We start from the raw sequence: 12,118 nt of genomic DNA on the forward strand, positions 1-12,118 counted from the left end.
GAATACTCAGGCTAAAGTTAAGACATAATAATTATATAGAGACTCTCTTACACAAATTATCTTGCCCCAAACTAGGCATAGCCTGTACTATGAGTGCAAGACAACGATATATTTAATACAATATACTTATTATATAAAGTACTTCTAATACAAATAAGCATTTAAAATCATAATTTTATATTTAATCAAAACAAATCTTATAACTATATTTACAATACTACGAGTACATAAAATTAAAACTATCATTACGTGGAAGCGTACCAAGAATACTGGCAGCATTACCGCGTTGGATAGCAAGGCTGATTCGTTGACCGAAATAGCTGCCAGCGCTTGGGTTTCCAGTAGCCTTATTGAGGCGCGAAGATAGTATTTTGAACATTCTCCGCGCCTCTGGGCCCCACGGGCCAAGTGTCTCGACACCAAATGGCACAAAGATGTATGACTCACTGAGACCAACATATATGCGACGCTTGCTGTCTTCGGCAGTTGAAGCAGCAGCCCCAGCACCAACTGATAAACTTATTTAAACATACATAAATACAAATAAACATCCATGACTCGGAAACAAACATTCGTATTCATCATAATATAAATGTTTGCACCTAACGGGATTAATAATGATAAGATTAAGACACAAATATTTACACTCTTAATTCTGAAATATTCTTTTATTATTCCAATATTCTACATATACTGTATATTCCTTAAATAAAAAATACTTTATCTTATCTTAATTATCACCTGCCATACAATAATGTTTTCTTATCTCACTGCATCTCTCTCTATAATTCAATTTCACTCATATTTCATATGCAAATACAAAATGTGAAATATAAACGTTCTTGTCATAATGTAACGCCTTAATAACTTGATTGGTACAGCCCCCAGAAAAGGTGTCTTAATAAACTTACCGGATAGCGTTATGGAAAAGCTCAGAGCGTGGTAGAGAGGCTACACCATGTAAATAAGGTTGAAATTCCCGTGCGCCGAGCGTTGAGGGAGCTTTAAGTTTTTGATTCATTCGGGCACTGCCTGTTGTGTTTCGCGCACGACTGTACGGATATTACGAGCGGCAGAACGTAACTTTGTCGTAAGTTTTTGTGATTTACGAATTGTTTCGTATATATTTGCGATTTAAGTGTTGTGTGCTGTTTTTGATATGTACTGTGAATGTTCTCATTCCATTAAGTTTATGAGACGGATTTGAAGCAGTTTGGTAAGTTTTTAAAGCATTAATATTATTAATTCATTAAAAAAATTCCTAGTTATTTAACATCGGTGAATAAGTGTCTGCATATTTCATAATTTTTTTCTATATGCTGCTTAAAGATTGTAATGTTAAAATTGCGTAAAATTATATTTTGTATATGAGTTAAAGTTATATTCTTGCATAGAAAAATATTGCCACTTATAAATAATTTGGAATACATACTTTTTTCGTTTACTTCAATTTGATTATTGTTTTTAAAGATTATTTTCATATTTAATAATACTTCTTGGACAGTGAGATATCTCAATATATAATATTGTATGTATAGAGCAAACGGAAAATTAAAAAATCGAAGCTAAAAACATTCAAGTCAGCAGATGTTCGTGTCCCTTTCGACATCTCTTTGACTAAAACTTTTCATTATTTCGAAATAGGATCTTTAAAATACTCAGCTATAGAAAAAAGTTTATAATTACTGTATTACTGAAATATAATTCGCAATTTTTGATTCACAAGTTTTTCTTTCATATTTATGTCAGCCATCAACAAAAAAACTTATTCCCTAGTTATGGATTATCAATGCAATTAATATTAAAACAGTATTAATTAAACGCCACTACATTTACTTCTATAAAACTAGCATAGACAGAAATATCTTACTTCTTTTAAGAAAAATTTAATACTAATTAAGTAATTAAATTCAATGAATATGCTCTGGTATGCTATTAAAAAATATGATATTGTTAAGTTATATATGTTCAGTACCCGAAACCAGAATTCGCAATATCAGCCTTAAACTTAAGTTACTCGGTCGAGACTGCTAAAATTACTGCCAATAATTTTGAAACGATTATGAAATAAGTTGCGAAATACAGAGTTTCTGTCTTTCAAATGTACTTTTTCTGTTTGAGTGCTCACACAACATTTATTGTAAACTTAATAATTTGAATTCCAAACTATTAATTTTATTATTTATGTCGAAACATGTGATTCACACTCCGCGGCCAAGTCTGTATGAAATCATTCAATCAACAGGTCAAATGAAAATATTCGTAACATAAGTAAGTTCTTATTTTCGCTATAATTTGATGTATCAAATATTTATATGCCTTATAATTATTGATTATCTAATTAGGTTTTAATATAAGGCATGTCTCAATAAAAAATACATAAATTAATATTTTTTAAATTAAAATTTATCAATTTATTTAACAACAAGTGTTGACCCGGCAAACGCTGTGTTGGAAAAAAAATAAGTAACCCGGGCCCGCTCATTCTATGAATTCGTATGTGATGAAATGTTATAGACTGAATTATTTGTATTGTTAATATATAGATGTTTCTAAGTCAAAAAAATATGGGTTCCAGATAAGATTTACCAGAAGGAGGCTCCTGTGCACAGGATGCCGGCTAGATTATGGGTACAACAACGGTGCCTAATTCTGCCGTGAAGTAAAAATGTGTAAGCATTATTGTGTTTCTATCGGAATGGCGCCGTAGCTAGTGAAATAACTGGGCAAATGAGACTTAACATCAAATTCAAATTCTCGAGAATCCTGAGCGGCACTGTAATATAATTAGCAGGGCGTATCAATTAACATCAGGTGAATGTCCTGCTCATCTCGTCCCTTACTGTTATAAAAAAAGTAATTACCAACAAACGTACACTTAAAACCTTTTCCGAAACACGTTTCATCTAATGGTATATGTATTATTCCGATCGGTTTAGTAGTTTTTGAAGTCGGAAGGAAAAAAACGGCTCTCGATTTGTTAGTTTGGGTATATATGGGTTACCATTGAATTATGTAAGACGCCCTAAATGTTTCTAAATTAATGTAGGCCGGGCTGTGAACCTATGACCCCTCGTCTGACCATGACGCTGCACCATTAGGATCACGATAATAAACAGTAAATATCTCGTTTACGAATCAAGCATCCGTTGATAATTAGAAATGTAACTGTAATTGTTCAAATAACATTAATTACCCCCTTTCCAAGTAGTACCGCTTGTGGTTGAATTGCTATGAGTTATTTAATCGACAGTTAAATTAAAATGAATAATTAAAACATTTAAATAAATCTTCTTAGCAGTCGTAAGACTTATTAATATTATTTTTTGGAAGTCAAGAAATATTTTAGACAGTGTTTTTTACTGGAAGCTATATTTCACTTTTTTGCAAATGATAATAATCATTTGTTTTTGTAAAAACAGAGCAAAATTATCATTAATATCATTATTATCATCATTAATACACACTTAGAATAAGGATCACTTAGAAAAACAGAGCAAAATTATCATTAATATCATTATTATCATTAATACACACTTGGAATAAGGATCACTTAGAAAAACAGAGCAAAATTATCATTAATATCATTATTATCATTAATACACACTTAGAATAAGGATCACTTAGAAAAACAGAGCAAAATTATCATTAATATCATTTTTATCATTAATACACACTTAGAATAAGGATCACTTAGAAAAACAGAGCAAAATTATCATTAATATCATTATTATCATTAATACACACTTAGAATAAGGATTGGTCTCCGCTGCGCTCCAACTAGTTATCGCAGGCATAGCCGCATAGTGTGGCAACTAATACTACGCCCGAGTGGGCGTACTCGACACATGTTCTGTTGAACTTTGCTAATAATTGAAACTAAAATGCCGGGTTGCGTAGTAAACGTATGTTAGCTAATTTGAAAGACGCCTTTGAGTGTCTATATGTCACGCACACAAGTATCTAATAGTTGCCCTAATAAAAAAGCTATTGTTCTCAGGTAGTGCGGTATCAATGTATCCATCCTCAAAGAGCTTCGTATTAAAGACAGACTATCGTCAATTGTGCAACTAAGAATACTGAAGTTCTTTGGTCACGTCTCTAGAAATGAGAACTCGATGGAGAGACTGGTAGTTCAGGGCCAGGTGGAAGGCAAGAGAGCACGCGGTCGATCGCCAACCCGCTGGATAGACGCCCTCACAAAGGCTAGTGACCACCTTAGTCCAGTGTACTCGCAACGCCTCTAACCGTCAGAAATGGAAGCACATCGCCAGGAGATCTACTCTCAGAAAGGATATTGACCCACCGAACACCCCACCATGTACCTCGTCAGCGCAACCACGACCACTCTGACAAGAGTGTCCGACTAAGAAGAGTGCGGTATTTAGTTGGAGCACAGCGGAGACCAATACTAATATATTACGGACATAAACAATTGCAGAAAATTCGATTATGGTTTCCGTCAAGATTGGACAAAGAACGGATTGAATTGGGGAAGTGTGAAATCGGATCCTATTTGTTAGATCGCAGTGAGCGACATCTACTAATGCTGCCACTTTTACGCAATTACAATTTTACGTTAAACAAGTTTGTGTATTTACAATTACTTCAGAAGAGAGACAAGATCCTGGTTACACCTGTGTTTAATGTCTATTATATGTATATTATAGTAAACAGTTTGTTACGTTTTTAAAGTGATAACCCTCACTTCTAGGATTAATACTCAAATTAAATTTGAAAACAAAATTTTATAATAATATTTTGGATAGTCATTTTATTTGTTTATTAATCCTAGAAGTGAAGATTATCACTTTAAAAACATAACAAATTGTTGAGACTTACAAGAGCGACATCTCATGTCAATTTCGTAATATGCAAATATTGGGGTTGAGCAGGTTATCAACTGTAAAGTAGATCCTGTAGATGAAGCCACAGCCTGAGAGTTGAACAAAGCACACAAGAATTTATGACGATACGTCACTCGAACGGTTAGCTCAGTTGGGAGAGCACTGGCACGGACCGGCAGAGGTCGTGGGTTCGAGCCCCGCATCGTTCATAAAATTTTGTTTGTGTATATTAATACTAAAAATTAACAATTTTTGTTTGTAACATATAAAAAAGTGTAAAGCTAAACTTGTTAAGTTATAATACTGTTTATTCTGACTATAGGTACATGTAAAAAATCGTATAAAAGTAAAACTGTATATTGAATTTTTTTATACTTGCTGCGTGTTCTTAAAATAGTACCAAAGGAAAAACAGTAGTTTATGGATTTTTTGTCTGTTTGTCGTTATGTCCGGGAAAAACTCAGAAATTACTTTAAAGATTATATCAACATAATATAAGAACAACATATGAAGCTAGATGTAGTCAGAGTATTTTTGTTGTTTATACGTTTACACTGCAATGACAGCAGCTTGTATAATATATTATATAATACAGTTTGTCAATGAAACTAAATTTCTTTCAAAGTCAAAGTTTTTATTTGCATAAACATGTTAGATTTGATGTTACATAAATATTAAAAAGTACATTTTTGCCAGATTAATTACGTGTTAATTTTACAAAATAAATTTGTAAACCATTACTCACAATAATATCCGTTTAACATAAGATTAGAAGCAGTATTATTTATTATAATATTATTTAAAGAAAAATTACAACTTTTTAATTGAAAATATTCGTCTAATGAGTCTAAACACTTTTGCTCCTATTATAATTTTTTTTAGATATAAGCGAACGATTGAAATACCTTCCTCAATAGAAAACATTTGTATGTATTAAGAAATTTTGAAGTAAAACTCCTTTATCGACGTATGAGAGAAATTTTAACCCAAATCGTCACGATTTTCATGGATTACGCGCCATTTTGTTTTTGTTTTAAGTGCCACTGTACTGATTGACAACTGACAACTCTGTCATTTAAAGTGTCATCGCTGATTGGAAAGCTACATATACAATACGGTATCATTTTAAATGGATTGAGCATTTCATGAAATTTTTTTTTCCTTTACATCAAGCAAATTAAAAAAATCATCATAGTTTTCGCGTTTCTTAGAATAGAATATAATATTTCTTAAATGTACTGTACATAGATGGTATTTTGCAGTTCGGTACAATGTAAATAAAATATAGTCTTTTCCATTGTTTGAATAGAACTTCAAACTGAAAATAGGTATAGAAATAATGTCTCGACTCTTGTGGATATTTTAATATTATAATCAGGGCCGGATTTAAACTTAATGCCGCCCCTGGGCACCGGAAAAAAATCCGCCCCAATACTGGAATTTTATATAAACTTATAGCTTATATATTTCATTTTTCAAAACCAAAATAACAAATTTATTGCAGAAACTTTATTATATGTAATATATTCTAAAAAAATTAATAAATATTTGTTTTTTTTGTAACAATTATAAATTTGGCAGTTGGCACTTAGGGGGAGTCATAATTATATTACCTACATCAATTTTTTCACAGGCAAACACGTCTGATGTTTTGAATTGCGAATTGGTCGATTAAACAAAATTAATTAATTATAATGAGCAATCTATAAGACAAAAAAAAATAAAATTTTCACTTTGAAAATTTTGCCGCCCTAAAAAATTTGCCGCCCTGGACACTTGCCCCAACTGCCCTTAGTGTAAATCCACCGCTGATTATAATTAAATCAATAAATGTCTAAGTCAATTTGTCAAAGTAAATCAATTTGTTTTACTTACCACACTCGCACAGAATACCGGCGTGAAGTAGCGGCCTAGTGCCGCTATGTTTCGCATAGGTTAGTGTCGAGGACCAGAGGCCATTCCCCCCCGTCCTTCCCCCCCCCCCAACAAAATATGAGAGCGGTATGTAAAGAGAAATTACCCCAGGAGGGTACCGGCTCTTGTAGAGCCAGAGAATCCCTCCCCGAGCATTCGCGCTCGGGCTGCCCTTCGTATTCTGGGGAGGGCACAGTACCGTGAATGTCACAGGACAAACAGGGCAGCAACACCACGGCACCCCGCTCCACGCTTAATGTGGACTTTTGTAACATCCGGGGAATTCACTCCAACTTAAACGCCGTCCACCACCACCTTGAGACGTCGCAGCCGGCCTTGTGTTTCCTTACGGAGACGCAGATATCTCGACCTAGCGATACGTCATATTTAACGTACCCCGGATACAAAATTGAGCATAATTTCATGCCTCATGCCGGGGTATGTGTGTACGTTAGGGAGGATATCTGCTGTCGCCGTCTCGGCAATTTTGAGGGTAGGGGCCTGTCTACTCCCTGGCTCCGCGTAGATTTAGAGGACCGCGTCCGCATCTATGCGTGTGTCTACAGGTCCCATAGTAGTAACGCAGAAACGGATCACCTCATGGGCTGCGTTCAAGCGGCATTTGATGACGTGCTTGCTCAGATCCCCTCCGCTGAAATCGTAGTCTTGGGTGATTTCAACGGGCACAATGCCGAATGGCTTGGATCACGTACCACAGACTACGCAGGGCGATCTGTGCATAATTTTGCATTGGCGTATGGTCTGTCCCAATTGGTTGAGTCGCCGACGCGGCTCCCGGATGTGGATAGCCACATGCCGTCCTTATTAGATCTTCTGCTGACTACACATCCCGATGGTTACCAGGTCTCTGTCGACGCCCCTCTCGGAACGTCCGACCATTGCCTGGTCAGGAGTGTAGTGCCTATCCGACGCCAACGTCGCAGACCACCAGCGACCCGCCGCGTTTGGCACTACAAGTCAGCAGATTGGGATAGGATGCGTTCCTTTTTTGCATCCTACCCTTAGGGCAGGGTTTGTTTCCCTTCGGATGATCCTAGTGCCTGCGCCGTTGCAGTAGCCGATGTGATACTGCAGGGCATGGATATTTTTATACCAAGCTCTGTAGTACCGATCGGTGGCAGATCACAGCCCTGGTTCGATGCGTCAGTTAAAGCAGCATCTGACTGCAAAAAACAGGCGTATCGAACTTGGGTTGCGGCGCTGGGCTCAAAGGATCCGAACTGCAAAGTTCTGAAGAGGAAATATAACCGTGCCTCCAGATTTTTTAAGCGGCAAATCGCCCGTGCAAAATCGAAGCACGTCGTCAAAATTGGCGAGCAGCTTTCCAGTTACCCGACCGGAACACGCAAGTTCTGGTCGTTGTCGAAAGCTGCTCTTGGTAACTTCAACCAGCCGTCCATGCCGCCGTTGCACATGAGGAATGACACCCTGGCCCATACGGCAAAAGAGAAAGCCGATCTCCTGTGCACTCTTTTTGCCTCCAACTCGACTTTTGACGACAACGGAAAAACACCGCCGACCATCCCGCGGTGTCAGAGCTCCATGCCTGAAGTACAGTTCCGACAGAAAACTGTTAGGCGAGCTCTGTTTTCGTTGGACGTCAGGAAGTCGAGCGGGCCGGATGGCATTTCTACAATCGTGCTTAGAACGTGTGCCCCTGAGTTGACGCCGGTGCTAACTCGTTTATTCCGGCACTCTTATTCAAAAGGCGTAGTCCCTGATTCATGGAAGTCAGCCCTTGTCCATCCGATCCCAAAAAAAGGAGACAGTTCGGATCCGGCAAACTACAGGCCTATTGCGATTACCTCCCTACTCTCCAAAATCATGGAGAGCATAATTAACCGCCAGCTCTTGGTATACCTTGAGGGTCACCAGTTGATCAACGACCGGCAGTACGGCTTTCGCAATGGTCGGTCGACTGGCGATCTTCTGGAATACCTAACACATAGATGGGCGGCGGCTATTGAAAGCAAGGGGGAAGGCCTGGCAGTTGGTCTGGATATAGCGAAGGCCTTTGATCGTGTATGGCACAAGGCGCTCCTCGCAAAACTTCCATCATTTGGGCTTCCCGAGAGCTTATGCAAGTGGACCTCCAGCTTCCTCACTGGGCGCAGCATACAGGTCGTTATCGACGGTTATTGCTCGAATCCCAAGTCCGTGAACGCTGGAGTGCCCCAAGGCTGTGTGCTATCTCCCACGCTGTTTCTTCTGCATATCAATGATATGTTGGACACCGCCAACATGCATTGCTATGCAGACGACAGCACTGGTGATGCCGTATACACGGGCCATGCAGGTCTCTCTCGGGAAAACGTCGACCAGTGCCGGGAGAAACTTGTGTCTTCTATCGAGTCCTCTCTCGAGAAGGTCGCGGAATGGGGTAAGTTGAACCTTGTCCAATTTAACCCCCAGAAGACTCAAGTTTGCGCGTTTACCACTAAAAAAACCCCATTTGCCGTATCACCGCTCTTCGAGAACACTTCCCTTAAAGCCTCGCCTAGTATCGGAATACTGGGTCTCGAAATCTCGAGCAATTGCCAATTCCGTGGCCATCTGGAGGGCAAAGCCAAACTGGCTTCAAAGAAACTGGGCGTCATAAATAGAACACGGCAATACTTCAAGCCGGCCCACATTTTAGCGCCTTACAAAGCGCAGGTCCGGCCTCACATGGAGTATTGCTGTCATCTCTGGTCTGGCGCACCCCAGTTTCAGCTCGATCCATTTGACCGCGTGCAATGCAGAGCAGCTCGAATTGTCGGGAACCCAGTACTCTGTGAACGGCTAGGAGGACAAACGAGCGTACGGGTCACCTGTTGTTAAGTGATCACCACCGCCCACAATCTCTTGCAACACCAGAGGAATCACAGGAGCGTTGCCGGCCTTTAAGGAAGGTGTACGCGCTTTTTTGAAGGTACCCATGTCGTATCGTCCCTGAAACACCGCACAAGGAAGCTCATTCCACAGCTTTGTAGTACGTGGAAGAAAGCTCCTTGAAAACCGCACTGTGGAGGACCGCCACACATCCAGATGGTGAGGATGATATCCTAACTTGTGGCGTGTCGTGCGAAGGTGGAATTCGGCTGCAGGAATCAGGTTAAACAGCTCTTCGTAACACTCACCATGATAAATGCGGTAGAAGACACACAATGAAGCGACGTCTCTACGCAACGCTAAGTGATCCAGCCGTTCACAGAGCACTGGGTCCCCGACAATTCGAGCTGCTCTACGTTGCACGCGGTCAAATGGATCGAGCTGATACTGGGGTGCGCCAGACCAGAGATGACAGCAATACTCCATGTGTGGCCGGACCTGCGCTTTTTAGAGCGCTAGTATGTGGGCCGGCTTGAAGTATTGCCGTGCTCTATTAATGACGCCCAGTTTCTTTGAAGCCAATTTGGCTTTGCCTTCCAGATGACCACGAAATTGGCAATCGCTCGAGATTTCGAGACCCAGTATTCCGATACTAGGCGAGGCTTTGAGGGAAGTGTTGTCGAAGAGCGGTGACTTCTGCTATACGGCAGAAATAGGCACCGTTGTGGTACCCATAATCTAGCCGGCATCCTGTGCAAAGGAGCCTCCCACTGGTAATGTATTACTTATTTAAAATAAAACAACGGTAACCATACTTGCTTGGTTAATTATACTTTCTAAAGTCGCCGTCTTATGATACCAATGCTTAGTAACACAGACTCTCACTCACACTCTTAGTGACCAGATGTCACAGATTACATTATAATTATAACTTACAGAGATATATATATATATATACACAATTAATAAGTAAAGTAATACTAAATGTTCATAATGTCTCACGAATGTTTTAATAATTTAATAGAAATTGATTTTGTAGATGTGGTAAATACCAACACTTGCAGGATCCTGCAAAATTCTGAGATACAGTGGGATTTAAAATCACTGATCCCTCAAACACGAAGATTCGAGGGATTTTTTGATTTGCCGCCGAATTCCACCTTCGCACGACACGCCACAAGTTAGAATATTCATCCTCACCATCTGGATGTGTGGCGGTCCTCCACAGTGCATTTTCAAGGAGCTTTCTTCCACGTACTACAAAGCTGTGGAAGGAACTTCCTTATACGGTGTTTTCGGGACGATACGAAATGGGTACCTTCACGCGCGTACACCTTCCTTAAAGGCCGACAACGCTCCTGTGATTCCTTTAATGTTGCAAGAGAATGTGGGTGGCGGAAATCACTTAACACCAGGTGACCCGTACGCTCGTTTGTCCTGCTTTTCCATAAAAAAAGATTACAAATATTATGCGTGATTGGTTGCTGTTTTTTATGAGATTTTATAAAAGTGACAAGACGCGAAGTTACAAAATAGTGCCGCTATTTCTTGATTGAACACAAAATACGTACGGCATCACAATTGCGCTCGTTTCTTTGAGAGTGATAGAAGTTAAGTCTCATTAACCTAGTAATTTCATTAGATCCGCAACTTTCTAACGGAAACAATAACACTTGCACATAATTGCTTCACTAAAGAAAAAGGCACGTGATGTCAGAAATGTCCCACAGGTATCTAGGAGCAAAAAATTCTCGTGTCCCGGTGTTTGTTACCAAACTCCCCCGAAACGGCTAAACCAATTTGTTTGAAAATTTGTGCGTATATCGGGTAGGTCTGAGAATCAGCCAAAAACTATTTTTCTTACCAATAATAAAGGTCACCCACCCCTAAATTTTTTTTTGTATTATTTGACAATTTTGTTTAGTTTATTATGATTCAGCATTAAAAAGTACATCCAACTTCATATTTTCACCCGTTCACGATAAATATCTTTTTTTTATCGCGATTTTAATATTATTCTATTCCATCCACATGCGTCTAACCGATTTAACAGGTGACCCAAGATCTGGTATGTACCTCAATCAAAGGATAAGTTTGGCTATACAAAGAGGTAACGTTGCCAGCTTCATGGGCACCTTAACTGCCGACAGCGTTCTTAATGATATCTACTAATTGTAGTTAATTAATTTTATTAGATTATTTAAGTTTTATTTTATTATTTTTTATATAAATAGTGTTATTAATTATTAAGTCATATGTAAATTATTTGAAATGTATTAATAAATTTTTAATCGAATTAATAAATTAATTAATTTATTTCCACAGATACGCAATAGAGTTACAAGATGGCAATCGAATATAATAATTATTGTAGTACGACAAATTTTATGTACATCTATTTTTTATACACCAAAAATTTTAATTATTGAATTTTTTTATTACTTTATATGGTAATACAACGTTTGCTGGGTCAGCTAGTGATAAAATAAAAAGAAAAATTAAAATGGCATTTCATTAAATTGGGC

General features: G+C 38.4%; 1 protein-coding gene across 2 annotated transcripts in view; it reads left to right on the plus strand.

The window, feature by feature from the left end:
* Positions 1-894: 894 nt before the first annotated feature.
* Positions 895-12,118, plus strand: part of LOC126971802 (uncharacterized) — a 179,745-nt gene continuing 168,521 nt past the window's right edge. Inside the window, exon 1 of one of the 2 annotated variants that reach the window (XM_050818225.1) lies at positions 895-1,216. The gene's annotated coding sequence lies outside the window, so the exon portion shown is untranslated. The remainder of the gene's footprint in view (positions 1,217-12,118) is intronic. The other variant, XM_050818226.1, reaches the window with a different exon arrangement.

This window comes from Leptidea sinapis, chromosome 24 (assembly GCF_905404315.1).
Source record: "Leptidea sinapis chromosome 24, ilLepSina1.1, whole genome shotgun sequence".
NCBI lineage: Eukaryota > Metazoa > Arthropoda > Insecta > Lepidoptera > Pieridae > Leptidea > Leptidea sinapis.